Source organism: Myotis daubentonii, chromosome 2 (genome assembly GCF_963259705.1).
Source record: "Myotis daubentonii chromosome 2, mMyoDau2.1, whole genome shotgun sequence".
Lineage (NCBI taxonomy): Eukaryota > Metazoa > Chordata > Mammalia > Chiroptera > Vespertilionidae > Myotis > Myotis daubentonii.
In genome coordinates, this window is record NC_081841.1 from 52,926,921 (window position 1) to 52,933,008 (window position 6,088).

Below are 6,088 nucleotides of genomic sequence, written 5' to 3' on the forward strand. Positions count from 1 at the left end.
CCTGCTCATGCTGACTCAAGGGGAGTGAGTGACACTGAGAAGGTGGGAAGAGGTGTCTTAATGTTTCCCTGCTGGGGTGTGGAAGGCTCCCCGTATATATTTCCTGGAGTTGGCAGTGGGCCAAGGATAGGTTCATGGGTTTGGCTCCCTGAAAGTGACAAGAAAATAAATAACACCATCTACTTGGCAAATAGGTCAAATAATTGTTGCGTAGTTAGCAAGGTTTGCTTATTATTGTTTATCTATCAACTATCAGCTGACCTCAGCAATATGACATATATGCATTTATACACAAAAATCCTTCAAGTAGGGTGTTTTCTGAGATTGCTCATATTTCAACATTTTTAGTTTCTACCAGTTGGTACTGAAACTCAAGATACATCTCCTAGAACAGCGGTCGCCAATCAGTGGTCCGCAGACCACTGGTGGTCCGAGAGGTCCGAAAGGTTGGCGACCGCTGTCCTAGAAGCTTTAGGATAGTGATGCTGATGAATTAGAAACTGTTATCAAGAGAGAACATGCAATGGAGTTTTCTCTAGTTCATGGGAATTGCTTCTGCCTCCTTACCAAAAAAAATCTTTTTCCCAAAACAAATGTCCAAAAAATAATAGAGATTAAATAAACTATGTCCATCAAAGGATATAGTTAATAAAAATGATAATTACATAGTTTGTTTATGTTTTAATATTAAGTGAGAAAAGGAGAAATCAAAATTGAATAAGCAGCAAGACCACTGAATTCAAGGAAGGCGCAGAATGGAAGGTTTATAGTAAGACTGGAGAGACCGTATGAACATAGCTATATTCTTTTTAAAAACTGACTGAAGCTAAATATTTTAATGTTCTCTCTCTCTCTATTTTTCCAAGTCTAAAGTCATCAGCAAGCATTACTTTCCTAACAGAAGCAGCCAAGCTCTGTAGGGCTGCAAGCTCCTCTGCAGGGAAGTGAGAGCAGCCCTTCTTTTAGAAACTCAGACGGCCCAAGGACCCTGATCCCTTCTTTTGGTCACTCCCTAACTGTGAGGGCAGCTTCCTGAGGGAATATTCTGGATCAAAGCTCCTCTCACAACCTTTCACCCAGGCCAGGAAAAGACGGGTCCCACACTGACTAGCAGTCCCATCTCAGGCCCTTCATCCTCCTCTTCCCGCTGAGGCTGCAGGCCTGGCCGAAGTCACTGTGTACAATGTGCATGCACACGTGCACCGGCAGGGCTCAGCCACTCTCTCAGCTGGTCTCCTTTTCTAGACCAAGCCAAGAAGCTGGGATGTCACCCCCACCTGGAATCCTGTACCCTGCCTGCTCAGCCGGGCCTCAGGAGCAGCCCCCACCTATTGTACGAACACCTCAATCCCATCACTGGGAAAGATCCAGGAAGAGGAGGAAAACAGAGTGGAGTATAGTGGGAATGGTTTGGGATGTAAGCTCATAGCCTTGATTTTTTTATTCCGCCTTCACTGCTTCCTGTGGTCTTTTATCGGTGGGCTTCTCAGCCTCAGTTTTGTCATCTGTCAAATAGGGTGATGATGACACCTGTCCTTGCCACTTAACCAGGGTGATATATAAACCATTCAAGAGAATGAAAATGAATGTTAGTTTTTACCATTGGTATTTTACAAAGATAAATGTTTCAGCCCACATCTTTTTTTCTGGCAGCAATCTTGTTTAATCCTCACAACAGCTCTATGAGTACTTTCATTTTTTAAAAGTGAAAACTAAATTTCAAAAGATTAAGCATTTTACCCAAATGATGCAATTGGTTTAGTACTAGAAATAGGATTTCAATCAAGACTGACTGACTCTAGAACTTGATACATAAGTGTTGAGTTGAATCCATAATTATCAAGTAGACATGGATTGGGAGCCCTGCTAAGGTGGTGAACTTCAAGCAGGTTTAGGAGGAAGCAGGGACAGAGGGCGGTGTTTACAGAGGCATTGGGGAGCCCCAGTAGATGTGAGGGCTGGGAAAGAGGGGATCACAGAAAACTAAAGGGTGAAAGTGACAGCCAAATCAAGGCTGAAGAGATTAACTGTGACCAACATGACAGGAGGAAGGGCTGTGGGTTCCCGGGCAGAGGCAGAATATGATCGTGCAACCCTCTTTATTATTTTCTCTTTTCCTTCATAGGTTTTAATTTGAGGAAAAAGTATCTGTGACCACTAGACTGGCAAAGTTATCTTAGATAGAACACCAAAAGCCCAAAATATTTTGAAGTATTGATAAACTGGAACTCATCAACATTAAAAACTTTCTCTCTTTGCTAGATGTCATTCAGAAAAATGAAAAGATGAACCATGCACTGGGAGAAAATATTCCCAATACATGTATTTGACAAAGGACTCTTATCCAGAATATCAATTCAGTAGGTCAAGCCACCCACTAAAAATCTGCACAAGATTTGAACAGACATTTCCCAAAAGATGTACAAATGGCCAATAAGCACAGGAAAAGATGCTGAACATCACTAGTCACCAGAAAAATGTTATTAAAACCACAATTAGATAACATATATACACATTAGAATGACAAAGACTGACAATCCCCATTGTTGGAGAGGAGGGGGAGCAGCTGGAACTCTCCCACGCTGCTGGTGGAGATGCAAAACTCACACTCCCTCGGCCCAGGACTGGGTGTTCTAGATCACCTGGTAAGTGTGTATTGACTTTATAACAAAAGGCCCAATTGTTTCCCAAAGTATCTGCACAAGTTTGCACTTCCAACAGCAATGGGTGAGGGTTCCAGTTGTCCCCCATCCTCTCCAGGGCTTGTTTGTTTGTTTGTTTGTTTGTTTGTTTGTTTGTTTGTTTGTTTTAGACATTCCAATAGGTTGCAGTGGTATCTCGTCATGGCTTCAATTTGCATTTTCCTAGTGATTAATGCTGTTGAGCATCTTTTCACAGGGTTATTTGCTATATCTGTCTCTCCTCTGAAAAAGTGTCTGTTCAAATCTTTTGTTCATTTTTATTAATTTGTCTGTTTTCTTACTAGTGAGTTTTGAGAATTCTTAATATATTCTAGATACAAGTCCATTCTAGATACAAGTACTTTATCAGATATGTGTTTTGCAAATATTTCCTCTGTGTTTTGCTATGGCTTGTTTGTTTTTCATTCTCTTTACAGTGACTTTCATTCTCTTTAATCTTGATATAGATTAGTTTTTTAATCTTTTTTTCTTATGTCTCGTGTGCCTAACCCAAGGTCACAAAGAATTTCTGTTACTGCTTTTTCTAGAGTGTGTATAGTCTATTTCTGACTCTCTATTCCATTTCACCAATCCATATATCTATCATTTAACCAGCACCATACTTACTTTTTCTTCTATTATTTATCTATTTATTTTATTTTTTGTTAATCCTCACCCAAGGATATTTTTCCATTGATTTTTAGGGAGCATGGAAGAGAGAGGGGAAGACAGAGAGAAACATTGATGTGAGAGAAACACATCGATTGGTTGCCTCCTGCATGAGCCCCAACCAAGGCCTGGGCTGGGGAGGAGCCCTTGACAGGAACCAAACCTGGGACTCTTTGGTCCACAGGCTGATGCTCTACTCACTAAGCCAAACTGGCTAGGGCTTTTTCTTTTATTTTAATCTTCACCTGAGGACCTACTTAGAGAGAGGGAGAGAGAGAGAGAGAGAGAGAGAGAGAGAGAGAGAGAGAGAGAAAGGTCTATGTAGGATGTTTGTTGCCTTCTGTATGTGCCCTGACTGGGAATTGAAACAGCAACCTTTCAAGACACAGGACAGTTCTCAAGCAACAGAGCCATGCTGGCTGGGCCAACATCGTACTATCCTGATTATTATTATAAGTCTTGAAATCAAGTAGTCTGAGTCCTCCAACAGTTTTTTCAAAATTATTTTGGTTAGTCCAGGTACTTTGCATTCTTGTGTACATTTTGAATAATCTTATCAATTTCTACCCCCAAAAAAATCTTGCTGTGACTTTGATTGAGATTTTGTCAAACATATACTAGTAGATCAATTTTGGAAGAATTGATATCCTAACAATATGAGTCTTCCAATCCGTGAACATGGTGACTTTCTCCACCTACTTAGATGTTTTTTATTGTTTTCATTGTTGTTGTTTTTTCAGTTGAAAAAAAAACAAGAACATACACATGAAACACAAATTTTTTTACCTATATATCTAAGTATGTCATGCTTTCATGGTGCTATCGTAAATGACACTGCCTTATTAATTTTAATTTCCAACTGTTTATTGCTAATTTGTAGCCTGTAACATTGCTAAGCTCGTGTGTTAGTTCTAGTACCTTTTGTGTAGAATCTTTGAGATCTTTTACATAAACAATAACATCATATATGAAAAAAGTCAGTTTTATTTCCTTCTTCCAATCTGTATGTTTTTATTTCTTTTTCTTGTATTATTGTACTGTTTGGGAATTCTAGTATGATACTGAATAGAAGTAGTAACAACAAGTGTTTTTGCCTGTTCCCAATCTTAAGGGAAAAGCATTAAGTCTGTTGAAATCAGGAATGTGAATTTTGAATGAGGTCCCCAGGTGACTTAATGCACCACTTCTGCTCCCAAAATAGTTCTTATATTAATAGTTATTTGTAAATTTCTCATCCATCCCCTAACTGGAGTGTAAGCTCTCTGTGGGATGCAATATCCTGTGAGTGCTAGTACCCTCAAAATAGCCAAGGGCAGTACCTTGCCCACAGTCATTGTCCCTCAGACAATTACTGAACTAAAATGAAATGGGATGAGGGGTTCCTTTCTACTTGCTGAATGGGATGCTGCTCGATTCAAGAATCATTTGATAAAGTCAAGTGGGTCTTCAAATTTTAAAAATATAATAAATAGATACATAAAATGAAATAGGATGAAAACAACACAGAGTTTCAGGTGCTCATGCCTATCCACACAGTGTCTCTAAGCCTCTCTCTGGACTGTGTCCCAAATCCCCCACCAGTCTGGGAGGCTTAATGAATGGGCCCACCCAACAGCACAGACAGGGTTCTTTTCACCAGAGCCTTGGGGGAAACATGGAGACAACTGCATCCCATCTTCTTTAACTGATACAGAAATCAGCCTTGGGAGAAGAAATGATCAGTGTAATGTCACACAATAATCTCCCCCCACCCCCAAGGTGAAGGTCAGCATTTAAGTCTCTCAACTCCCAGGGCAACTTCCCCACTTCACAGCAAGTAGAGGAAGCATGAGTGCTCCATTCAACAGGGCTTCCTGGAGGAGGTGAGCTGTCCAAGGACTCTCATTTAAGTTGACAGGGAAGAGTTTGGTGAAGGGGTGGAAAGAAGCTTATTTGAATTTTCACTAAGACTCCCAGGCAGAGAAAGGGAGGGAACCATGAGAGGGAGTGTGTCCCAACTATTCTGCAACATCATCAGAATATAAATATTTAGCCCAGTTGCCTATGGAAATAGAGCTTGTAAAACCCTTCTGCTTGCATCCATCTATTTTTTAAGCCCAGGATCTGACAATTCAATTACCAGATTGAGAGGAAGATGGGCAGAGTTCCTGGAGAGAGGGGCATGACCCAGATTCCAGACTAGTCTCTTGGGGCTCTTAGGAGGGAAAGGAAAATCTCTTCCTCGAACTGGCCCCTCACTCCATGACCTGCTTACAGCCAGATCTCTTTCCAGCCTCAGGCCTGTGTCCCCAGGTTAACCCACAAGGCTGGTTTTGCTTGGGGTCTGACATGAAAGTAACATGTGTCTGAGTAGATCTGAAAACAAGGGTTGTGGTTGTGTTGCAGTGTGGTAGGAGTGAGGAGCTATGAGCCGCAGGAAACGCACACCATTGACAATCTCAGGAATTCAGGTAGTTGGGAGTAAAAGCTGCCATCTTGTTTGCCTTGCCTTCTTTCCCCTCAGAAAGTTTTCAAAGGGCTCACCATTCCTGAAGCCTCCAAACAGTGCATGAGTCAGGGGTGGAGCCCACCTGGGGTCTTACCTGTTTTCTGACCTAAATCAGAGGTTCAAATTCATTGACTACTAAAGCTCCCTTCCAGCCCTAAATGTCTAGGACACTCGTCCCTGTGTAGGGTCATGTTCATGTTTGCATGGTATATACACCCTAAAACAGCTGGGCCCTCGCACTTCTTCCCAG